Below are 27385 nucleotides of genomic sequence, written 5' to 3'. Positions count from 1 at the left end.
CATTAAAGCTGGAAGGAAAAACATTGCATCATTTTTACTGCTTGTCTTTTGGTTCTGGGAAGAAAATGAGGCAGCTGGGTGACAAAAAATGCCTTTAAAATAAAAAAAAATATAGTGCTTTATATCTATCTATCTATCTATCTATCTATCTATCTATCTATCTATCTATCTATCTATCTATCTATCTATCTATCAGTTGCCTTTGTTATGTTCCGTGTGTTTTGTGGGTTGCCCTCCAAGAGTTGAGGCCATCTTCCAATCACCACAACTGCCTTTCCATAAATGCAGAGGATCTTCCATGGTTCCTGTGCTATTGGAATTTTGTCCATCGTTCTCTGTGTTTGACAATGTTTTTGGAATATTGTACTTGATTACTTGGATTGCCTTGACATTTTGGGGGCAAATTCCTTTTCTTATTGTGCTAACCTTTACAAGTACCATCAATTTACACCGGCTGTTACAAACTCAAATCATATGTATGTTTTTATTGTATAATGGTAACAATAAGAGCAGCTCACTACTCAAAATGGTAATTCTGGGAAGCATCCAGTATCGAACCCGCAAACTCTTAAATTATGAATCAGCAGTTCTTATCTATGTACCACCAAAGTGGTTGTGTCTGTGTCTTACCCTAACCAATTTCTTTTTCTTTGGTTATATTCTTGAATAAAAGCACACTTGTTCTGTTATATTTGTATCTTTTGTGATAGCGTTTATTTAATATTTGGACTTCAGTCTTCACACATTATACACTTCATGTCAAAATTTTGTTGTTAGTACTAAAAGATGAAAAAGTTTGTCTTTTAGGTATGCATTCAACATTTCTTACATTTCCTGTTATCATGCACTTACATAGATCTTTGTAGACACAGAACACACATAAAATGCACGTGTTCCAAAATACAACATAATATTTACCCTCTACAACTCCAGGCACCTCACATGCACATAAACAAGACGTGAGCTGAGAGAACCTTTTGCTCGAGATGAGCTCCAGCAGTGGGGGGGATGAGACAGCAGGCTACTTGCTGCATGTGCTGATTGGTGCAATTACAAAACAAAAGATGCTGATGGAGATATGCGAAGGAATTCAAGGTGGGCCGAGATGACGAGTTTTTTCGTAGGCTTCAGGGATTCTAGTATGAATCAGTATCTGTTTACGTGTTCATTTTTCTTTCGTGTAGGATTTTCTAAAGGGGAATATATATATAATTCTGTTTGGGTTTTCATAAAATATACTCTGTTTGTTTAATTGACTTAGTCTGGCGGTCACTTTTGCGGTTTATAAAAGACACCTCTATTAAAGGGGATCAAATTAGGGTGAAGGTTCTGTCTGTTTCCAAACCTGTTAGAATTAATCTCTCACCAAGGGTAGGAGGTTCTCGTGTGTGTTGGGCTCCTCATATTTCATTTAGATGAGCTTGCTACAACACTACATTATCATTCATTTCGGGTGTCTCTGGTTCTTTGTGTAAAGAAAATCATTCTAATTTTTGTGCAAAATTTACCTTTCACAAGTTTCTAGCTGTGTCCCCATGCCCTTGATGAAGTCATTTTAAGTCTCGATCCACTGGACTAATTCCCTTCATAACTTGGTAACGTTGGAAAGTGGATGAGTAGCATAAACATGAGGGATGCTCAGCAGTCGCCAAATTGGCTGAAGGATGAACCAAAAATGAATCATCAGTGTAGTTGAGATGGGGAGTCAGATTTGATTGCCGGTTATCCCAAACCCAACCCACACCCCACGAATCCTCCGGATCTGCCCAAACTGTTTCTGGTTTGCAGTAACTCTTTGTCGAGAACCACAGCTGCAAGATTGAAATGAATGTCGAGTAAACCAGTTGAGATAAACATGCAATCTAACTGTCTGGTTCAGTGGTGCTCCTAAATTAGAATTTCTGGGATGAGGCCAGAGGAAATTACATGTGTATCTTCTTCTGTTAAATATCTACAGAAAATGGTATATTTGGACATTGGAAATGTATTGTTATAGCATAAGAGTTCGCATTCAGACTAGTGAATGAATAATAATGGGGACAGATTCTTTGTCTTTGTGCCTCGATTGGCCAAATTTTCAAACATGTTTGAGAATTCCCAGGTAATTCCCATTGAGACCTCAAAAATAAGTCCCTATTCTGCCAAGAAAATTTTATTCTGTTATTTAATATAACCTTATGTATGGGCAAAAAGGTAAGGAGATGAATTAGTGACTCCATATTCGATGCTGACGATTATCCACAGTGGATTCTGAAAATATTCAGATGCTTTCACTTTTCTTTTTTGTCGTTCATTGAGCGTTGTAGTGTACCTGGGTGGGACACATATATAATGAAGGATCAGAGGGAGAGAGCATATTCACTGGATGTTCAAACTGTTCTTTATACAGCTTCCAGTTAATCCAAAATACTGCTGCAAGACTTATTACAAGAACAAGAAAATATAAACACATAACCCTAGTCCTTAAGTCCTTACACTGGCTCCCGGTTAAGTTTAGGGCAGATTTCAAAATCCTCCTTTTAACATATAAAGCCTTAAATGGCCAAGGTCCGGCTTACTTGTCTGAACTTATCATGACATACAAACCAGAGCGAACATTAAGATCTCAAGATGCCGGTCTGCTTGTGATTCCAAGGATTAATACAATAACAGTGGGAGGTCGAGCTTTTTGTTTAGGCCCCCTAAACTTTGGACTGGTCTGCCTGCTGCTATAAGAGATGCCCCCTCAGTCTCAGCTTTTAAATCCCGGCTGAAGACTCACTACTTCAGTTTAGCACACCCTGACTAGAGCTGCTGATTAACTGTACAGACTGCATCTCTGTTGTTAGTCATTAGCATTAAAATATAAGTAACATGATAGTTAGAATTTGTTACTAACCCTCACCTATTCTGTTTCTCTTCTCGGTACTCAAATGTGGCACTTGATGCCATTGCCCTGCCTAAGGTAAAGTCATCCCTGATGGTGGATCACAGGAATCGTTGGTTAGAGGGGTTCATTCATCAGAGTGGCTGGCCCAGTGCCATCTCATCTGTGGAATGACCAATAGGGAAAGGCAGCTTGATGGCCGAGGTCTCCAGGACTCTGAACAAATCAAAATCGTATTATGTGATATCATGTACTGTTGAATTCTGCTCTGTATTTACAATATTTTTATCATACTATTGTATTGAGGATTAATTGTGTTCTGTTCTGTGTATTGTGTTGTATTTAACCCCTTTTTTTGATACCCACTGCACGCCTGACCCACCTAGAAAGCGTCTTTCTCTCTGCCTTTCCCGAGGTTTCTTCTATTTTTTCCCTACAAGGATTTTTTCCTTGTCTTCTTAGAGAGGGGGCTGAGGGAGCTGTCAAGAGGCAGGGCCTGTTAAAGCCCATTGCATTACTTCTTGTGTGAATTTGGGCCATACAAAATAAATTGTATTTTATTGTATTATATTGTATATTTAGGACTTTACCTCCCCGGAACACTAGAGTGTAGTCCCCCTGAGTTGCAGCACTGCCTTGGACTCCATCAGGGCTCCTGGGGAGTTGGAGTTTGGAGCAGCCCAGCTGGGTTCCATAGGCACTGCCTGGGGGTGCTGCAGGTGCTGCCGGAAGATGGTTGGTGGACACCTGGAGCACTTCTGGGTGCCCTATAAATGGAGCCAGCCGGCAGTACTCCAGGAGCAAGAGTCAGGTGGGAGAAGACAAAGCTTGCTGGTGGAGGAGTAGAGGCAAAGAGAGAAGAAGAAGAAGAAGAGAAAGTGTGTTGTGCTGTGTTCTAGTGCTTGAACTGTGCTGTACTAGTGGGAAACAGGGGAAAGCGTTTCCCACAAGGGTAAGGAAACTAAAAAAGAAAACGTGTGTGCCTAACTTGTGCCCTGAGTTTGGGTGGCAGGAGCACCCTCTGCAGGCCACAGCGTTTACTTGATGTTGGTGTTGATTAACTCTTTTAGGGCAGATGTCGACTTTAGTCAACACAAGGGGGTCAAGAGCGGATGTCAACTAAAGTCAACATCCAGGGGCAGAGGGTTTTTAAAAAAATATTGCTGTTACGTAATAGGTAGACCCTCTTGGCTAGGAGGACTGTTAGACTCTTTGACTTCACACCAAATCTCAGCATGTGCATGATTGGGCGTAGAGTAAACAGTGTCAAGAAAGGCATTAACATCGGGTGAAGAGAGCAAAGCGAATGTGCAAGCAAATTTATTGCATATTATTGCTGAATCACACTTTGACTTATTAGACTTCGATTTTAATGCAAGTGATCTGGAAATTGAAAATGAAAATCAGTGACTCTTATGGAATAAGTCAGTGAATTGACATACTGTTGTGGCTCGTGGAACATAAAACAGAGTGACATTTGTCATAAATAAGTATTTTATGTTGATTTATGTGTGTAACCATTGCTTTGTGTGTATTTTAGAAAAAAGTGTTTTTTTAGAAAAAATATTCAGCTGTACTTCTCAATAGCACCTGATGACTCTGACTCTCTCGATTCACTAACACAATGTCTTACTGGTTTTTCTGAATGGATGAATAGTAATTTTCTCAAACTAAATAAAGAGAAAACTGAAATTTTAGTAATTGGCAATAATGGATTCAATGAGGTTATCAGAAATAAACTTGATGCACTAGGATTAAAAGTTAAGATGGAAGTAAAAAATTTAGGGGTAACCATTGACTGTAATCTGAATTTTAAATCGCATATTTATCAGACCACTAGGACAGCATTTTTTCACTTAAGAAACATAGCTAAAGTTAGACCTCTTATATCATTGAAAGATGCTGAGAAATTAATTCACGCGTTTGTTTTCAGTCGACTAGATTACTGTAACGCACTCCTCTCAGGACCACCCAAAAAAGACATAAATCACTTGCAACGAGTGCAGAATGCAGCTGCTAGAATCCTAACTAGGAAAAGAAAATCCGAACACATTTCTCCAGTTTTGATGTCACTACACTGGTTACCTGTGTCATTCAGGATTGACTTTAAAATACTGCTTATGGTTTATAAAGCCTTAAATAATCTGCTCCATCTTATATATCGGAATGTCTGACACGTTATATTCCAAATCGTAACCTCAGATCCTCAAATGAGTGTCTCCTTATAATTCCAAAAGCTAAACTTAAAAGAAGTGGTGAGGCGGGCGGCCTTCTGCTGTTATGCACCTAAAATCTGGAATAGCCTGCCAATAGGAATTCACCAGGCTGATACAGTAGAGCAGTTTAAAACACTGCTGAAAACACATTACTGTAACATGGCCTTTTATAACTTCACTTTAACTTAATCCTGATACTCTGTATGTTCAATTCTTCATAATAACTATTCACAGTGGCTCCAAAATCCGTACTGACCCCAACTCTCTCTTCTGTTTCTTTTTCCGGCCTGCGCCACCACCATCTACTCAAAGCATCCTGATGCACCAACATTGATGGACTGAAAGCCAGAAGTCTACGTGAACATCATCATCAGGTCCTTCCATGACAACCCTAAATACAAAGAGGACTGTTTGACTTATGTTAGATAGATTGCCCAGAGGGGACTCGGCGGTCTCGTGGTCTGGAACCCCTACAGATTTTTTTTTCTCCAGCCTTTGGAGTTTTTTGTTTTTTCTGTCCACCCTGGCCATCAGACCTTACTCTTATTCTATGTTAATTAATGCTGACTTATGTTTATTTTTTATTGTGTCTTCTATTTTTCTATTCATTTTGTAAAGCACTTTGAGCTACATTTTGTTTGTATGAATATGTGCTATATAAATAAATGTTGATTGATTGATTGATTGATTGACATCCCTGGGACAAAAGAAAAAATAATTAGCCCTAAAAGAGTTAAAATGAATTTAAATGAGGTTTAGGACAAGGCTGTCACATAGAAAAATGGTTTAAAAGCAGAGGAATCGGAGGACTTTCTTGATCCACTGTATATATTTAAGTTTGCTGCCTGTGTAGCCCATTCCTGATTCTTCTTATTTATCAAAATAAGCTCCTTTAGAAGGCCAGAAATTCATTTGATGGGTTAAGTAAAACGTTGAAAAAAGGAAACTCAAAATGGAAGAAAAAGTTGTCTATGTCAATTACACTCCATTCTATTTACCAAAACAAGAAATATGAGCATCCTCTAACGTCTGAAAACTCCTTCTTTTCGCAGTGAGTGCTAATGATGTCTCTCCTTTTTTTTTGCACACCACTTACTGCCTAATCAGCCCTGGTGAATTGGCTAAATAGTGTAGCAAATTAGAAGTGGATTTTCCCCTTCAGGTGGACACTTTGTTGCCAGTGTACTGAAGGATTTGCTCCAGTGGTGACTTGAGTCTCTAGCCGACCATCCCCAGCCAGACTCTTTAAATCAAATTAAACAAGCTTGGCATCGTTTTGGGTCACGTAAATGACTAAATTTGTTCTGAGTCAAGAGGATGACACAGGAATAAAACATGTGATGTCTTATTTGAGATGAATAGTGCATTGGATTAGTGTAGCAGCTGTTATCTCAGATCCTGAATGCCACAAAACTTTCAGAAAATGAGTGAAGGATGGAACAAATCGGACCCCGCATATGCTGAAAGCCGGACGGCCCGTTACCGGTTACCTTCCTAAACATTAAGGTGACTAATATAAGGATAAGCCAATGCCACCCCAGAAAGGACCCTGCCATACATCCACCTTTTAATATAACCAACAGTTAAATTCTTTATAACAGTTTTTCTATCGGACAAAGATTGGACTGGAGGATGCAATTATACATCTGCTCCATGATGCTGGACGAAGCTGGCAACACTGTGAGGATGATGTTCTTTGAGGTCTTCAGTGCCCCCAATACCATCCAGCCATCCTTATTAAGGACAAACAGGTGGATGAGCCTGTGGGGTCCTAATGATAGACTATCTGTCAGGCAGACCACCGTCTGTGAGACTCAAGGACTGTGTGAGCAAGACTGGTGCCCCACTAGGAACAGGCCTGTCTGCTTTTCACTTCATTATGTACAGCTCGGACTAGAAATATAAGAGTAGATGATGCCTCTTGAAGATATTCTCTGATAATTCTGCACTTATGGGGTGCATTGGTCAAGGGGTGAGACAGAGGAGAGGGGTCAGGAGGAGAACTTTGTTACTTATTTCAAAGAGAATTGTCTGCAGCTTAACATCAGCAAAAGCAAGGAACTGCTTATTGACGTTCACTTCACCAACAATCCTCTATGTCCAGTCACTATTCAGGGAATGGATGTAAAGGTGGTCCAAGTACTTGGGCTTCAACATCAGTGACAGGTTGAACTGGTATCAGAATACACAGGAGCGACATAAGAAAGGGCAGAGCGGTCTCTTTTTTCTTAGAAGACTGCATTCCTTTTATGTGGGTAGTGACATCCTTCACATCTTCCACAACTCTGTGATGGTCAGTGTGGTGTGCTGGGCTGGTAACATCACTTCAGGTGAGGACCACAAAATCAGTAAGCTAATCAAAAAGGCAGGCTTAGTTATGGGAGCCAGTCAAGACACCATGGAGATCATAACGAAGGAGAGAATGAAAAGAAAACTGAGTGCCATTATGAACAATGAGGTACATTCTCTCTGTGACACACCATCACTGAGGACTTTCAGCCAGCAAACGTTTCAGCAGAATTGTGTCAAGAAACATGACTAGGGGTGCAATATGCCTTTAAAGTGCCTCACTATGACTGGGACAGCCAAGTCAGAAGATTTCTTTCTTTTTAGTCATTCTGGTGTTTGTTCAGACCATAGTGTGTGTCTATCTATCTATCTATCTATCTATCTATCTATCTATCTATCTATCTATCTATCTATCTATCTATCTATCTATCTATCTATCTTATATGACTGTAGAGGGGACGCTGGCGCACGTATGTTGCTGCCGCTCTTCCCTGTTATCAACACTTTTTGTTAAAATTTGCGTTAAACCTAAACTTTTTGTAATAGTTCACTTTGTCTATTTAATCATTTGTTATCTGTTTCATTGTTCTATTCAGGAAAACATTTGCATCCAATGTTACATTCACCCTGCTGTTTTTTTCTAAGACTCTGTGAAGCACCTTGAGCATGGGAAAGGCGCTATATAACTAAAATGTATTATCATCTATCTATTTATCTGTCTGTCTGTCTATTATACAGTGTATTTCACATCTATCTATCTATCTGTCTATCTACCTATCTATTATATAGTGCCTTTCACATCTATCTATCTTATATGACTGTATGACTGTAGAGGGGACGCTGGCGCACGCATGTTGCTACCGCTCTTCCCTGTTATCAATACTTTTCGTTAAAATTTCTATCTATCTATCATATAGTGCCTTTCACATCTATCTATCTATCTATCTATCTATCTATCTATCTATCTATCTATCATATAGTGCCTTTCACATCTATCTATCTATCTGTACAATACAATTCAAGATTTTAGAGTTACCCAGAAATGTTCAAGCTTTTGATAATAATCAGTACCTTTTTTATCGAGATACCATTAAACTGATTTATGAATGTACAGCCAAGGCATTACTAGTGCTTCCTGAAATGACTGAGTTTTAATTTGTTCTTTACATATGGCTACAAAGCCCTTTTTCAGCACCCACTCCTTCAGTGTCCTAATGGTCAACTCTCTCAGCTTATCCTTAATTAGTCCTGTTTACATGTTAATTGGTTTTTATAGAAACTGTTTTAATTGCATTAGCACCACTCTTCTTCTTTTTTACTTTTTCTTCCTCTTCAATACCTACCTGTATGTGGTGTTGATGTGCTTGATCAGACTTCTCCATGTTGCTCTGTCCTTCACCTCGTCCCCAGTCAGACCCTTTTCCTTTATCCACCCACCTCCACTTTGTCCTCCTTTCCTTTCTCTTCCTCGGACTTCCATTCCATTCGCTCTTTTCCCCACATATTCCTTCTCTCTCCTTATCACGTCAATACCACTTCATCCTACTTTGCTGTCCTTTCTTAGATTTCTCTCCCACTGTTGCTGTACCTCTGATTTTTTTATTTCTTATTCTTTTCATTTTTGTAACTGTACATATCCATCCCCACATTTTCATTTCTGCCATATCTAACTTCGTCTCCTGTACTCCCTTTACTGCCCATATCTCAGCTCCACACACACCATTGCTTGTCTTATGTCTGTCTTAAAAACCTGACCTTTAACCTTTGCGTTAATTCTTTGATCACACAACACTCCTGATTGTCTTCTTCTAATTGTTCCATCCACACTGCACTCTGTGAATCATTTCTGCATCTAAGTTTCCTTTTTGGGCTACCACTGATCCCAGGTATGTAAACTCATCTACTCAAGTGAAATCTTGTCTCTGCTCCTGCGCTTGTTTATCTTGGTCTGTCAGTTCTGAGTAAATATGGTTTTATCGTATTGCTTGGCTGAAAATGATAAAGCGCCTTATATGCTTGGGGTGGAAGCAGTCACTTCTCAGGTCGGGTCATCTGTCTGTCGGTTTGTGAAAAACAGAAGTTACAAAATTTACCTTGAAAATAGCAGGACTTGAAGCTGTACAGAATAAAGAACCAAGCAGTGTGGTAGACAGTAGGATTTTAGAAGAGTGAGCTGTGAGAAGCAAGGCCAGTGATAAAAATGTCTGAACAAAGAACATGGCGTTATGAAGCCTAATTGAAACTGTTTGTTCTTTTAAAAGAGGTTTCATAGAACCCAATTTTGAAGGTTCCCAATAGCCCTAAGGCTCAACTGAAAATACTCATGTGACGTAATAATATGCCACACTCAAATTTAGCAAAAAACAACGCTGGTTTCCGTACAAAGAAGTGTGTGTGGTAGTAAGAGATGAGCTGTCTGAATTTGTCATATCATACAAAATTTGAGCCTGCAGTCCTACGGCTGCTTAACCTGTTGCATGTAATCGATCTCTGGCTCTGGGTTATCCGAGATGTAATGGTAGGCGACACTGGACTAATGTCCTGCCTGGGATTGATTGTTTTCCCTTTCCCAGACTGAAATATAAAGTAGATTGACGGGGCAGACAGTCTTCCAGTATGCTAGGTGGCAGTGTTTCTTGGCCAGTGCCGCCATGAACACACCCTTAATGCATACTGGTCACTGTAGTCATGTTGAGTAGCCCTGTTGGGTCGCATTGGTGCCACCAGGGGGAGCTGCAAGGATTAGCTCATTGGTTCTGAAACTGTTCTGAAAAGATATGAAAAAAAGAAAACAAGAATCGAAAATATGAAAAATACATCTATTGAAACCAAAACAAACTTAAACTACATTTTGATACTAGAAAAATAAATATAGAGTTAGATAAATGTCGATAAAAGTTAAGTAGGTATAATAAAATATGCATCTATGATATATCATTAATTGAAAAGAACAAATTGGTATTAGTGGGCTCCTTTCAAAAAATGTTAGGGGGGGCGCGAATAAAACTGTTATGAAAGCTCAGATCGCAAATACGTAAAGGTTGAGAAATGCTGGTTTAGCTGTCCCTATTTGAGGGGCTTCTGTCTGATTTGGAAAGTGTTTCATTTACGTAATGTTGTGACAGCAGAAGGACTCCCGGGTCCGGCATTAAGTCTCTTAAGGTGGATGTCGACGTTTGTCAGGAGGAGGTGTTGAGGGTGGTAGTGTAAGTAGTGACCAAACCCGTCGTAATGTTTTAGTTCAGCTCTCTCTGCTAGAAGGAAAGTTAGCTTCATTAGTCTGACTGAGATTCCCTGCACTCACGTGAGTAGCGAAGAGCAAGCAATGGCAAAAATGGCATCGATATCTAGCAAGATATTGAAGCGAATGTGCAAAGCAAAATACTCCTTGGACAACATTTTGCATATTATCTTTGAATTTGACTCTGACTTGTCAGTCTCCGATTTTGATGCAAGTAATCGAAAATGAATGTCAGGTACCAGCATCAGCTAATCGGTTGTCTGTGGTGCTAAACACGTTCGTGTCGCTGATGCACCTATGGCAACATCTGCCTGTGAGAAAGCCACTTACAATGACAAGAGGTACAAACCAGATTGCGATGCACTGCCACGGTTGCCTATGCCCCATGAAGACAGCATGGCAGCCAGCTTGCCATACATTCCTGCAAGCCAATCATGGGTGGCACAAGAGACTGCGAACTGGCAGCCACAGCATGCAGCAGCAACAGATGTTTTATGTTGATTTTTGTGTGAAACAATCACTTTGTTTGCTTTTCAGAAAACTGTGTTTATTGGAAAAAATATTCAGCCCTCAAAGGGTTAAAAAGGTGCCAAGTCATCTCAGTTGGGGAGACGGGGTTGGGCAGAGGAGGAGGAAGACAACACTGGCTGGAGGAGACCTAGGAGAAAGAAAGAGGAAGGAAGGATTGGTGACGCGTGTCTATATACGCTGAAAATACAAATAGGGTTTGTGTAGTTGTGTCGATGGTTTGGGATCCCAGGATGCCTCTGACTGACCAATGAAATAAAACTAGTAATCTCCAGAATGACGTATTCATGCAATAGGATTTGTTTTTTGATGTTTTATTACTGCCCCCTTTGAAATTCTTCGTTGTTTACACACTGTGCAGTTGTGTACTACAGGCAGCACATACCCAAAGATAACATTCTCAAACTCGTCTAATTCGATTTCACAACTCGATTAACTGGAACCATCTTCAGGGCTCCTTTGTCCTCGGAGATTGATTATTGGCAGGATTGTCTGAAGTGGATATTTCTGCAGAAGAATTGCTTGGCATCACATACAAGAGGCATTGGCTTACCTGACCAGGAATCCGAAGAACATCCTGTACTCCCACTACTGATCTAACAACAGAAGCTACAAATGATTGCACAACTTCTGATGCACAGTTTAGTTCCTCGCAACCTACAGAAGCCCCTACCAGATGTGTCTACTGGCTCATTACAAACATTTTATATTACCTTTGAGGATGAGGAGCTAGGGGGAGGGTGCAATGTAGTAGAAGACAGTTGAAGATAGGTGGGGCTCGAGTGGTGATTGACAGCTAAAGGTCACACAGGTACACTGAGCCCTGCTCTCCATGAAATCCTGGAACTTTCCTGTTACAAGAAGGTTCAAGAAGACCAGGCGGATACTCATGGGACATTAGACGGCTAGAGCCTCGCTGAAGATAAGGGGAACGGAAAAAAACACGGATGCGACTCTAGCAGAGGATTGGGGAATACTGAACAATATTTCAATGATACTTCAAAAGCAATAATAATAGCCAGTCCAGGTAACTGGCATTTTATGAGGTGTTTCCCGTGACTATAACAGTGGGACAGTGATTGTTCTAGAAGTTCAGTTTTGAATATTCTTCTTCTTTCAGCTGCTCCCATTAGGGGTTGCCACAGCGAATCATCTGTTTCCAAATCTGTCATTCAGTGTAAATAAACTCACCTAACTTTCATTCGATATGTGTGTCTGGGTCCTTCCATTTCAATGTCTATTTAATTTCTAATTAATGTCAGGAGGTGTGCGTTACAATATTCACTTTTTTGTCACTTTTGCCTTTTATTTACAGACACTATTAACAGATTACTTTAATGCTGTAACAGACGTGGTACAGCCAGACATCATAAGGTATTCATTCATATGATGTTCCAGCAATAGGGTGAACGATGGCCTAGATTTAAAATGTCATTTAGGCTTTTCTTTTCAGTAAAGTTTGGAGTTCTATTCAACGAGAGCTTATTCCAACCAATATTTGATAACTTTTGTCCTTGGCTTGAATTAAAACACTGACCCCAAAGTGAAAGGCTCCGCGCTGCCTGCAGTCATACTTGCCTTAGAATGTGATCTCATCAGTTTTCAAACGCTAAGCCTGACCTCTACAGCAAATGGAGGGTTTTATAAAGCAGTACTGGTGTCTAGATGGAATTCCTTAACTCCCTTGATGCAGACCACCACAGAGGCCACACGTGAAAATATCTTGGAACAGGACGCTCCTGCCATGATCTCTTAATCCTGGATAATACTACACGATTTATTCATGTTGGGATACCACTGATGCTTAGGGCCCTTGATATTCTTAAACTGGAAAAGGGCACCTGAAGGAGTTCATTAAATTCTGCTCTTTTCCTGCAATGCTTTCAACCACTTGTTTCAGAAGTAAGAAAAAAATTTCAAATGTAAAAATATACTGCTCACAAAAAATGAAGGGAATACTTAATCATGGCAGTCTAGCTCCAAGTCAGTGAAGCTTCAGGGATGTCAGTCTGTTGAGTTTGGAAGGGTAAGAGATTGTGAATAAACGTCACCTGCTTGGGTGCAAATGAAAGTGACAACAGGTGACCTGGAGAGGCAACAGCAAGATAACCCCAAAAAGAGAATGGTTGCCACAGACAGTTGCTTTCTCCTTATCCTTCTTGACTGATTCTTCTCTAGTTTTTCATTTTGCTAGTGTCCTTGTCACTACTGGTAGCATGAGGTGGTCCCTGCGGCTGATTCAGGTTACACAGGTAGTCCTGCTCCTCCAGGATGGCACATCCATATGTCTATGTCTCCCAGCTTAGTCTCAAGAGCATGGAGGAGAGACCAGGAGACGGGCCACTACAAGAGGATAGCTGGACAGGGCTATAGAAGGACATCAACCCAGCAGCAGGACTGGTGTCTACTGTTATGTGTGAGGAGGAACAGGAGGAGCACAGCCAGAGCCTTGCAAAATAACCAGCAGCTTGCTACTGGTGTGTATGTGTCTGACCAGAATTTCAGAAACAGACTCCATGAGGGTGGCAGTCCAGCATCCTCTAGTGGCACAGCCCATCACCATGCAGCTCAATTGGCATTCACCAGAGAATACCATAATTGGCAGCCCCACCATTCTCTTCATAGATGAGAGTAGGTTCACTCTGAGCATGTGTCACAGACGTGAAAGAGTCTGGAGACGCCGTGGTGAGTGCTATGTAGCCTGCAACATTATCCAGCATGACCGGATTGGTGGTGGGTCAGTGATGTTCTGGGGAGGCATATCCTTGGATGGTCACACAGACCACCACATACCAGGCAATGGTACCCTGACTACTGTTCAATACCAGGATTGTCTGATTTAGGATTCTGTCTGCTCGACAGTCCTGGGTCATATTTTTCATGTATTCAGTTGGTGAAAGTGGAGTGCAGGCCGGCCACTTCAGCACCCAAACTCTTGTACTATGATGCTATGCTGTTGTAATAGACGGAGTATGCAGCTTAGCATTGTCTTGTTGAAAATTGTAAGGCCTTCCCTGAAAAAGATGTGGAGCAGATGTTGCTCTAAAACCTTTCGACATTGATGGTGCTTTTCCAGATGTGCAAGCTGCCAATTCCATAGGCACTAATGTACCCCATACCATCAGAGATGCAGGCTTATGAACTTAGAGCAGATAACAAGCATGATGGCCCCTCTCCTCTTTAGTCTGGAAGGCGCAGTGGCCATGTTTTCCAAAAAAGAATTTCAAATTTTGATTCATCTGACGGCAAAAACAGATTTCTACTTTGCCTCAGACCATTTTAAATGAGCTTTGGCCCATAGAAGATGGCGTCATTTCTGGATCATGGTCACATATGGCTTCTTCTTTGCATGATAAAGCTTTAACCCTGTATTTGTGGATGGCACGGTGAACAGTGTACACAGATAATGATTTCTGAAAGTGTTGCTGAGCCAATGTAGTGATTTCCGTGTCAGAATCAGGCCTGTTTATAAAGCAGTGCCGCCTGGGGGCCCAAAGATTAACGGGCATCTGATATTGATGTTTGGCATTGTCCCTCGCACATAGAGATTTTTTCTCCAGAGTCTCTGAATCTTTTGATGATATTATGCACTATAGAAGATGAGATATGCAAAGTCTTCACAATTTTACATTGAGCAACATTATTCTGAAATTGTTCCACAATTTGTAGACACAATTTTTTGCAGATTGGTGAACCTCTGCCCATTTTTACTTCTGAGAGACTATGCCTTTCTAAGATGCTCTTTCTATACCCAATCCTTCACTGAAGTGCTGCCAATTCACCTAATTAGGTGCAAAATTTTCCTCCTGCTGTTAGAAAAGTTAGAAAATGGGATATCAGAAAAAGGAGCGACCCTTCACAAAACTGATTCTGTCATTTCTCAATGTCGTCTCTGCTCTTCTCAATGCACTTGCGCCACCTGTCTGGAACTGCCTGGAAGTGTCAGGATTGCAGCAAAATAAAAGGCTTTGTCTTGTCCTTACAGCCACTCATGCACCCGAGTTATTGTCGAACACTACATGCCATGGGGTACTTCAGTCACTAGGGCAAGTTACTGTGACTTGCTGGAGACCAACATGAAGCCTGCTATTCGATCCAAGCGGTGGGTACTGCTGTCTCAAGGAGTCTTTTTGCTACAAGACAATGACACACACTGCTAAGCCCACCAAGGCTCATCTGGAGAAACTGAGGTATTGCCAACATCCTCTTTATTTGCCAGATTTGGCACTGTGTGATTTCCACCTTTTTGGACCACTTAAAAAAACCCTCTGTGTGCTCATCGATTCAAGTCAGATGACAACGTGAAGAAAGTGGTGCACAAGTGGTGGCGAGGACGAGAAAAAACATTTTATTCTGCTGGAAATGGGCACTGCCAGGCAGGTGGCTCAAGTGCATCAAGAGACAAATTGAGAAATGACAGCATCAGTTCTGTTAAGGTTCGCTCCATTTTTTAATGTTAGCTTGACTCCTCCTAATAGTACCCCTTACTTTTCCAGCTTTTTGTTGCCTCTATCCCAGCGTTTTTGAGACGTGTAGCTACCATCAAATTCAAAATGAGCTAAAAATGTTCATGAAATAGTAAAATGTCTCATTTTCAATATTTGTGTTTTCCATGTTCTATTGTGAATAAAATATGAGTTTATGAGTTTAACAAACCATTGCATTTTACACAATGTCCCAACTTTTTTGGAATTGGGGTTGTACATCATAAACAAGAAAAGTTTCCTTAGATATTTGAAATATTTAAACGTGTGCTTCAATGTGACCTGAAGGGGTCGCACTTATACCCCAGACACCCAGGCACAACCAAACCATGCAGTCACCGGTTCAAGGAAAGAAGTTTTCATTCAAACAAAATACCTTTTACAGGTTTTTATCACCTGGTAAATCAGTTTACAATTCCATTTTGTTTTGTTTCTTTCCTTTTCCACCTCTATTCTCCTCTGAGTAGGCCTCGTCCACCTTCTCCCAACTCTAAGTGCTGGATGAGGCAGAGCGGATGCTTATCAACACAAACCCTGGAGTACTCCTGGTGCAACCATCCGGTGGTAGCTTTCTGCAACGGGGGATTCTGCTCCTAGCAGCGCCCTCTTGTGGCACCCGAGAACCCCAACAGGGCTGCCCAGGAAAACAAAAACTCCCATGCAGCCTTGCGGGTGTCCAAACGGGAGCCATACCTGAGGAACACTGCCACCCAGTGGGAACACAAAGCCTCAGGAAGCAATTGTCCTCTGACCCGACTGGAGAAGGTATCAATAAGCAACCCAGTTGGGATGCCCATCCATCCATTTCATTCCTATATCCTATATGGCTTCCTGGAAGAGTAAGGAAACATCTACCATGGTAAGGGTGCCAGTCAACCCATGTCTTCTATGGCAAAGTCTAAATATTCTCAATTGTAATAGATATTTTTCATTGAGCTCTGTAGAGGGCTAGATCACTAGTAAGGGCTCAAAAATAAAAAATAGCAACATATTCATAATGACTGACCTTGAAATACTCCAAAATGATAACCCACATGCTTGAAATTTGCCATATTTAACATTCTGGGAGTGGCTCTTAAACCACTTGTAAAGAATCAATAATTTAAAATATTTTCATATTTGTAAAAAAGCAACTTGAAAATAGCATAAAACGACACTCCACATGCCTATATTACCAATTGCCATTTTGACAAAGGAGTAGCATTGACCCCCCTCATATCCCATTGATTGATGTGACCTGCATAGCTACACCTATTAGTTTACCCTTTATCATAAAGATATCATTTCCTGAACAAATTATGGTCCTAAAGGAGCCTAAAATGATGGTCTTTTGGTCTAGAGAGCCAAAAATAAGGAGGAATCCCAAAACGGTTGACTTCTTTTACATTTGCTGGATGCCAAAGATGAGACAAAAGGGTTTGGGGCAGCCACCTGTATTATTTCGCCTTTTTGCAAAAGAGTTGTGTACAGAGCACATATGTGTACAGGTTCGAGTCCGAAACAGAACTGATTTGCTGGCACAAGGATTTGCTGGTGGCTTTAAGGGAGAGCGGAGGAAGTGATGTCGTCCATAGGGCCAGAACCAGATGTGACATCATCAATGGGGTCGGAACCGGAAGTGGTGTCATCAGTTGGGGCTGAATTAGAAGTGGCGTCATTGAGGCCGGAACTGGAAGTGACGTCATCAGTAGCCCCAGAAAAAATGGGAGTGGTTTATTGAGGCCACAACTGGAAGTGACGTCATCAGTGGACCAGGGAAAAATGGGAGTGCCGTCATTTGGGCTGGAACCAGAAGTGGTGTCATCATGGCCAGGTGGTATTTCCCGTAACTGGTCTGCAGAGAAGTGAGAGAAACAGTTAGTGCACTCCGCCACCCATTGGTCTGGCATGGAATTCCTCTCATTCAGGTCCTTTAGCTGCCTCCCAGTTTTCTCATACCGGTGAGTCAGGCAGCGTTGAACAAGAAAAATACTGAAGTGATTTCAAACATAAAAAGAGAAATGGGTGGCACTGTGGTAGAGCTGCTGCTTCATAGTATGGAGACCAGGGTTTGCATCCCTTATCCTCCAAGCGTGGAGTTTGCATGTTCATCCCTGTGTCTGCATGGGTCTCCTCTCACAGGACAAAAACTTGCAGGTTAGATGGATTGGCGATGCTAAATTACTGTGTATGTGTGTTTGTGTGAATTTGTGTTCACCATGGGATAGACTGGTGCTCTGTGTCCAGGGCTTTTTCTTCCTTGTGCCCTATGCTTGCTGAGTTCCACTTCGGCTTCAGACCCCCTGTGCGACCTTGCCCCAGCTTACGGGTGAATCACGTACTCAAGGATACCAGTCAAGCCTGTTGTAAGGCCCCCATAAGCCACTGGGTGACATAACACTTTCAAGGCGGGTGTCGACAGTAGTCAACAAACAGAGAATTCAAGGATAAACGCCAAGAAAAATCACCTGGAGTGTATTCTGTAGCTTTATCCATTAGATGACAGCAAAGACCACAAACACCATTCATTTTTCAATGCCAGTCGCCACTGTCATCAATAGAAATCTTCCACCAGAGATGTGTCTATTGTCGATGACTCGGATTCTGCACAGTCAGATGAGAATTTTGAGCTGTCAGAGGAAAGTGACAATGAGAGTGCTGCTGATAAACCGTTTTGTTAGTTTTATGTTTTTCTGAACCTAGATAATAAAAAGGAGATTGATGAAACAAAAAAAAATGAAACCTCCAGAGTTACCGTATATACTCGTGGATAAGTTCTCCCGCGGATAAGTCAGGACTTGATTTTACAGTATAATTTCTGGTATTTTATAATGTCGGTCGTATAACTTGAATGCAGAAAACTCACGCTATTAGTCCAAGAGATTATGATAAGCAAATGTCCACCTGAGAGAGTAACCACGGAGCACACGGCCTTTTTTTTTTTTCTATGTGGGTGTGACAATGCGCTATATCAGTGCATGCTGCTAATCTCTCTCTCTCTCTCTCTATAGTGCCTATGTGACCACACGGTAATACCTGAACTATTCCAAAGCGACGTTTGCACTGTTTGGTGTTTCTTGTATCTCACACCCTCATACACCTTTATCGTAAGATCATCTTTTATCTACGATGCAGCATTCGATCAGAAGAAAATATGAACCTGGTTTTAAATTAAACATCATTGAAATAGCGAATGAAATTGGTAACTGCACTGCTGCAGCAAAATTCAATGCATCTGAGAAACTGATGTGAAATCGGAGGAGGCAAGAAGATGTAAAAAAAAAAAAATTGTCGCATTTTTGAACAGGTGTATAAGTCGGGGTCTGATTCTATGATCAATTTTTGGGTTTCAAGACCCGACTCATACATGAGCATATACGGTAATAAGTAGAGATCCTTAACAGAGAGTTGATCATGTGTTTAATAATGCATCATGCAGACACCAGGGGCCTCATGTATAAACAGTGCTTACACACAAAAATGTTGCTTACTCCTGTTTCCACGCTCAAATCGTGATGTATAAAATATAAACTTGGCGTAAAGCCACCCATATTTTCACGGTATCTCAAACCCTGGCATTCTCCACTCGGTTCTCCAAACTGGCGGCACCCAGCGTCAAAGCAGTGCATTAATTTCAGTGTGGTTTCCCTTTCTTTTTTTAGGTCCACATCTCTGATGTGGCTTTTTCATATACACTGAAATTAACTGCATATTGCTTATTAGTTTACGGCATCTGATAGTAATTAACCTGTAACAATATATTGTAACTGTCCACAGAATAGCCAAACTATTCCAAATACCATAGCTACTAATAATAATGCTTTGCATTTAAATAGCACTTTTCAAAACGCTCAGCAATTGCAGGTTAAGGGTCTTGCTCAAGGGCCCAACAGAGCAGAGACACTTTTGGCATTTGCGGGATTCGAACCAGCAACCTTCTGATTGCCAGTGCAGAGCCCTAGCCTCAGAGCCATCACTCCTAGCTGCTTTAGTGTTGTTACTCTTACTGCACCTTTGTCTACTTCTTTCAGCTGCTCCCGTTAGGGTTGCCACTGCGGATCATCCTTTTCCAAATTACTCTCACTGCACCACTCAGAGTATTTATATCACTGTATCTGAGTGGGGAATTACAGCTCTACAGCAACTGATTGGAAAGAGAATTATCAGTATATAGCATCAAGCACATTCTGCCTATTTACAATGCAAAATACCAACAGATATTAGTAGTGCAGACTTTATGAAGTTCTTCAATGATCTCAGCATCACAGTACAAACCGCATATTAGCTTAGCAGACCCTGTCGCACATTGCATTCAGCACTTTAGTAATTTTAATCCTGTAACTGAGCAAGAAGTATTAACTTTAATTTCTAAAATGAAGCACACTACTTGTTCCCTAGATCCAGTGCCAACAAAACTAGTAAAAAGTGCAATGGATGTTCTCGCCTATTCTAAACATTATTAATAATTCATTATTGTATGGCACAGTACCTGATGCACTAAAAGTGTCAGCCATTAAACCATTACTTAAAAAGTCAGACCTAGACCCACACATACTAAATAATTATAGGCCTATTTCAAATTTACCATTTCTCTCTAAAATACTAGAAAAAGTAGTCGCCAATCAGCTTCAGTCACACCTTACGCATTACAATTTATTTGAGAAATTCCAGTCTGGTTTCTGCACTGGTCATAGTACAGAAACAGCACTAACACGGGTTGTAAATGACATTCTGATATCCTCTGATGAAGGAAACTCCACTGTAGTTATGTTGTTAGACTTAAGTGCAGCATTTGACACCATTGACCGCTCTATTTTACTGCACAGGCTAGAAAACGATGTTGGGCTTACAGGCCCCGTGCTCACTTGGTTTAGTTCTTATTTATCAAATCGATTCCAATATGTACAGAAATGTGCAGACAGGACTCATTATACACAGAAGTTCAATATGGTGTCCCGCAGGGCTCAGTACTGGGACCTTCACTGTTTTCACTTTACATGCTTCCACTGGGATCTCTCATTAGGAAACATAATGTTAATTTTCACTCGTATGCAGATGACACCCAGTTATACCTTTCATTTAAATCAAATGAAGTTTCTCCAATGTTGTCTTTAATTAGTTGTGTTAGTGAATTAAAGGAGTGGATGAATGAGAACTACTTGTCTTTAAATACAGATAAAACAGAGATGTTAATTATTGGAGGGAATGATGCTGATTACAGCAATATTTTGTCATCATTTAACTCAGTTGGAATCACCATTAATTAATAAATCAGCCTGCAATCTCGGAGTTATCTTTGACTCTAGCATGTCATTTAAAGCGCTCATTACAAAGTTGTCCAAATCATGTTTCTTCCATCTTAAAAATGTTGGGAAATTAAGGCGCTTTCTAAATAAACAGGATTCTGAGAAATTAATTCATGCATTTATCTCTAGTAGGATTGACTACTGCAATGCTTGTTCACTGGCTGTTCAAACTGTTCTTTATTCAGCCTCCAGTTAATTCAAAATGCTGCCGCAAGAATAATTACAAGAACAAGAAAATACGAACCCATAACTCCAATTCTTAAATCCTTACACTGCCTCCCGGTTAAGTTTAGGGCAGATTTCAAAATCCTCCTTTTAACATATAAAGCATTAAATGGCCGAGGTCCGGCTTACTTGTCTGAATTTATCATGACTTACAAACCTGAGCGCACATTAAGATCTCAAGATGCCACTCTGCTTATAATTCCAAGGATTAATAAAATAACAGCGGGACGTCAAGCTTTTAGTTACAGGACCCCCTAAACTGTGGACTGGTCTGCCTGCTACTATAAGAGATGCCCCTTCGGTCTCAGCTTTCAAATCCCGGCTGAAGACTCACAACTTCAGTTTAGCACACCCTGACTAGAGCTGCTGATTAACTGTACAGACTGCATCTCTGTTGTTAGTCATTAGCACTAAAACATAAGTAACATGATAGTTAGAATTCGTTACTAACCCTCACCTACTCTGTTTCCGTTCTCGGTACTCAAATTTTGCCTGCCTAAGGTAAAGTCGTTCCTGATGGAGGATGACAGGAATCGTGGGGTAGAGGTGTCCTTTCATCGGATTGGCTGGCCCAGCACTGTTTCAGCTGTGGAATGGCCAAATGGGGGAGGCAGCTTGATGACTGAGGTCTCCAGGACTCTAAACAAATTCCATTTCATATAATGTGATATGATCTACTGTTAAATTCTGCTCGGTACTTTTATACTGTATTAAAGATTTCTTCTGTTCTGTGTATTGTATTGTATTGACCCCCTTCTTTTTGACACCCACTGCATGCCCAACCTACCTGGAAAGAGTTCTCTTTTTGAACAGCCTTTCCCGAGGTTTCATCCATTTTTTTTCTACATGAGAATTTTTGGGGAAGATTTTTCTTGTCTTCGTACAGAGTCAAGGCTTGGGGGCTGTCAAGAGGCAGGGCCTGCTAAAGCCCATTGTGGCACTTCTTGTGTGATTTTGAGCTATACAAAAATAAATTGTATTGTATTGTATTTGAACTGCTCTCATACGACAAACACTTCAGAGCCTTTCCTGTACTGACCTCACAGTTCAGAAACAGCTTCAATCCCAAGAACTATAAATCAGTCCATCAAGTGCTCCTTGTAGAACTGTTTGAACTTATAAGTACAATTACCTCACTGTAAACTTGCGATACAGTTATAATACTGCACAACCTGAGCCACTTTAGCACGTATTTACATATGATGACGATATAGATGTTAAGATGAAATGCAGCAAAATATGTCTATTATATTATACAGATAAAACTTTAACATCATTTAAATAATCTAGTGTATATTGTTAATAATTAAACGTGAGGACACGGTGGACAGCACTAGCGACGAGCTGGTGCCCCATTCAGGGATTGTTCCTGCTTCGCGCTGTATGCTTGCTGGGCTGGCGCGACAGTGGAAGGATAGATGGATGGAATAATTAGATAGAATAATTAAAAATGTACTACAATATTATTTCAATGTTTCATAAATGTTTTGAAGAATTGGAGTTCTCATCTTACAGATGGCTTGAATTCTATTACAGAGCTGATTGTGTGGTGAATGGGTATTTGGAGAAAGAAAAGGAAGGAAAGGAATTGGGGGTTAGTACATTTGAAAGAGACAGTACTGCTGCAGTAAAAAGATTTCATCGAAGGTCACGCATGGCGCAGCAAGCATCTTGCATGAGGCAGGGACAATCTCTGAACGAGGCGCCAACTCGTCACTATCACTGTGCCACCATGTTCCCATATTTAATAACATGCTTTAACTCCTATCATCATGAAAATGATATCAAGTATACATCTCAGTATTTAAATTATTCAGAGAACAGTAATAACATGAATGTAATGGATTCCGTGTCCTGTCGGCATAAGAGAAAGGCCCTTCAAGAAGCATGTAGTGATTCACACACATAGAGCACATAGAAGAACAAATACAAAACAAAGCATTTAACGTGCTACTTTAGTTACGATGGGATTTGAGAAACTAGTAAATGAAACGATTTTAAGATGAAGTTTATGATGTTGTGCTTTAATGACAAAATAAACTATGTGATTAAAGTGGCAATTTCGAGATTAAAGTTGACATTTCAAGCTTTTTTCCCCATTGTGTCCCTATTTTTTTTCTTCTTTTCTCTGTATCCTAATAAACTTTCATGTGACACTCAGACGGTGGGCTACGATTCGCCTTTTCACAGCAACTTTGATATCTGACAACTTCTTTTTTATTTCGGGCACTGTGCGACTTTTGTGAACTTCAGCTTTCGAGTTTCTCCGATATTCTATGTCACTCGATCAACTTCCTTTTGTTGTTTATACCACTGTTTACACCAACAAATAGTAGGTTTTTTCTTGCCTCCACTTGCTATTCTCTGAAATTCTTCTATTTTCCCCCAGGCTTTTGCCATTGTCTTTTCACAAAACGCTGAGCTTAAGGGCTATTTATATTGATTTGCATATTCAAAGAGGCGTAATTCTGGGAGGAGTTTTGGGAGTGGCGGCAGGCGCCTGCACATTCGTTACTATTCACACTGACTGGGATTTATGGAGCGGAAGAACATGGAAGTTGGTGAATGGATTTGTTTGTGCATACAAACATTTCCGCTTTTGTCCATATGCCATGTTTTAGTATGAATTCTACACATGGCGTTATGCATGAGGCCCCAGTCCATTTCATGATTTTGGTATGTGAACACTTCATTTTTGTGTAGTGCTGCCACATAAATATAATATGTTTTCTGCTGTCGATCGAGTGTTGTGGGGAAGATGCTTACATCCGGAGATTGACAGCGGTGCCCCAGAGGTGGAACTTTCGGTTTTACTGTTTTCTTTCAGGAGTCATTTGCGTAAAGCGCGCCGTTTTAAAGAGAGAAGGGGAAGAGGAGAAAAAGGAAAAAGAAGAATCAGAGAGAAAAAAGCAGATCAGTTACTGCACTGGCCATACAAGAAGTCTAGGAGCGCCTACAGTCCTGTCAGAAGGTGGAAGGTATTCTTTTGATCAGGGAATCAAACGTTCTGCTAATTCCTCGGGTGAGTTTTTTCAAAGGACTTATTATATTGTATCATGGCGCAAGACTGACTGCATGTCTTTTATGACGAAGAGGTGATTGTGCTAGTAGTCCATAATTTTCAGAATACCTCGTTTGGCCTGCCAGCAGTTGTGGGACAGAACAGTGGACAACTGTGGATCTATTTATCATCTCTGGAAGGGGAACTGCAGGAATTAATATTGTTATTGTGTAAATATATCTATATATTTGTGGCGCTACAGAATAAGGGTTATTTAGGGTGGCAGGGGGGTGGTGCATGTGTAAGGGATTGTATTCTTTTTTCATTGTATGTAATATACTCGTTATTTGATGATAGATATTGACTATTTTTTTTTTGGCTATAAAGTATTGGCATTAAGGGACTGAACCGGGTAGAATAAAGGGTGTACGGGAAATTGTTTGGGGTTTGATATTGGCCTATCCTTTTATCATCTGCCATTACCCAGGACAGATTAGCGGTAGCAGTCGGCTCGTGTTAGCGAGTGGGACGAACGGTTACCTCCATGGTGATTTCATCACGTGGGCAATGAATCATTTTATTTAGCGAAGGAGGGCTTTAGTGAAAAAGCATTATGCTATTATGCAGTGTTTCCCAAACTCGATCCAAGGGAACCCCTGTGGGTGCAGGTTTTTGTTCCAACCAGCTTCTGTTTTTAATTGAGCTCCTGGGCTAATTAAGTGATGTGTTATTTCCCAAGTTCTGTGTTTAGAGAACAATACAGAAATTAGAAAACTAAGTTTGCTAAACAAAAAAATCTTAAAATGTACCAAGCAGTTATATAGGAATAATGTATATTTTTCTTTTTAACAATATTTTCATCTTGATTTTCATTCTACTTTTCTAATTGTTTAATTAATACATTATTTACTAATTACTGGGTCTGACTCTAAAGTAGTTGCAGCCTTTGATTATTCCGTGTTGTTTGCCAGGGTGTCTGATCTGCTTGTTTTTATTTGTTATTAATAAGATACAATGAAAGGGGAAAACTGCACAATGAAAGGGCAAAGTATAATGAAATCAACAAAAGAGAGTTAAGCATTTAAATCTAGAGCAAAAGCAGAAATATTTATAAACGTCTTATACATATAAAAATCAAGCTGCTGTGCTTTTCTGAATGTCGAATAAAAGAAAAAAAAAATCTCAGCTAATTAAATGAGATGGATGTTATCAGGTGTTGTCACTGATTAGGAATCTGGTTGGAACAAAAACCTGCAGCCACAGGGGTTCCCCAGGACGGAGTTTGGGAAACACTGCTATTATGGGACTCTGAGCATAAAACCCCAAAATGTAATGGTGGCAGGGACGTGTGGTCAGGGGTGGCAGATGATAACATAAAATAAATGTGTCCACTGGTCTGTGCTATAAATTTTCTTTCTGTATGATTACAATAATTTTGATAATTTTTATAGTCGAATTCGCTGAATTTGCACATTTCCTGTTCAAATATTGGGGAGAAATGCGAGGTGCAGCAGTGAGTGACGAGCCTCGGACTGTGCTCTCCCTCACACACTGGGTTGATGCCTGCAATTGGCACGTGCCTTTTCCTCTCTCTCTGTAAGTTGCCAGTCTAAGGTTAGGGTTTATTATACACCCTGACTTTCCAAAGTCTGGCTAATATCTTTAATGAATGAGTGTGACAAATAGGGCAAAAAAACTCAGTGAAAAGGCACAAGATGAGTGAGGCAGACAGTACCGTGCCGCCCTGAAGGGGAAGCATGTGAGTCCAACAGGTGCTCGTTGCTGCTGTTCTTCTACACAGAGGTGTGAATAAGTTAGCGATATCAGAAAGTCAAGTTCACTGCAGCAGACCGTTTATTTTTATTTTTTGTTCCGACTGCCAAAATGGAAGTTTAAGATTTTTAAAACTAAAGGCAAATGAGGACTTTTACAAGAAAGTGTTCATGGAAAAGGATAGACGCATGGACTTCATTTACAAATGAAGGTAAAGGCCATAAACAGTTTTCAGTTTTATAAAAAATGGGATCAAACTAAGAAAATGAACTAAATTTTCATCTTAAATAAAATATTTTTTTGTTTTTCTTGTTATACTTTGTTGAACAGTCTGTATTAAAATTGGTTAAAGCATCACATTTAAAGGTTTTAATAAAAACTAAATATTTCAATTAAAGTCAAAATTAAACTCCATTTTTGTGTACACCACTCTATACTTTCATTTGTATTGAATGAGTATGAATTGTGGAATCACAACGGCATATTTAGAACACATGGACAGTGAGGAGAAAATGCACTTTCTCCGCTCTCCCTCACCACTATTAACGCGTTCTTTCTTAGCCAAATATGTGCCTTACATGTGTATGTGTGTAAAAAATGCTGATGAGATATGAAACATAACCAGTAGGCAATGTGCCAACTGACTAGTGAATAAGCTACTCTTTGGGGTTCATATATTAGTAAATCTGACACTGCAGGAGTGAGTCAGTGCCTCACCAGCCATGAACCTCACCACACGTCACTGCCTGGTGGTATAGCCACCCCTGACAATAGTGGAAATTAAGAAGAAGTGCATTTAGAACTGAAACCAGGAAGCACTTCTTTACTTTGTATGTCGGGGGGAATCTGAAATAAACTACCGAGACATTGTTAGGAATCGAGAATTCACAATTATAAGATTTTAGAAAAACTTCCAGAAATGCCCACAAGAGTGTAAAACTGTCAAACCTGGCTAGTAACACAGAAGTGATGTCAGTGATGGAGCGGCTTTTTGTCTTCCATTCTGCAGAGGGAGGAGAAAAGGAGGCATTAGATCATAGCACCCACCCTTGGTCCAGCGGGTAATTACCATCACCAAAGCTCTTAAGCTAACTCCTGAAATGGGGAAACCATGTAGACAAAGTGCTGTGTGACTGAAATATCTGCAAATCCCCTTTAAAAAAATTCTGCAATGTGCACTTTAATCACAAAGTCTGAGTGGTTTGATTTGTAATTTAAAACTGTAGAGCAGAGGGGGAAATCAAGGAAAAATGGGTCTTTGTCCCCAACGTTATGGGTGGGCACTGTATATTAAACAACTATTATGAAAGGTTCTAACTGTAAAGTATTAAAACATGAAAAAAAGTCAAGTCAAGTTGGGGAGCATGCACTGGTACAGTGCATTGCCCCACCCAGTACAGAATGAAACCACTCTGGACCCCGGTTTGCAACCCCCTAGGCTGATGCACGGTCCAGTCCCACCCTCTATCTGCCACAG

The sequence above is a fragment of the Polypterus senegalus genome, chromosome 1 (genome assembly GCF_016835505.1).
Source record: "Polypterus senegalus isolate Bchr_013 chromosome 1, ASM1683550v1, whole genome shotgun sequence".
Taxonomy (NCBI): Eukaryota; Metazoa; Chordata; class Cladistia; order Polypteriformes; family Polypteridae; genus Polypterus; species Polypterus senegalus.
Note: the sequence above shows the minus strand (reverse complement) of the source record.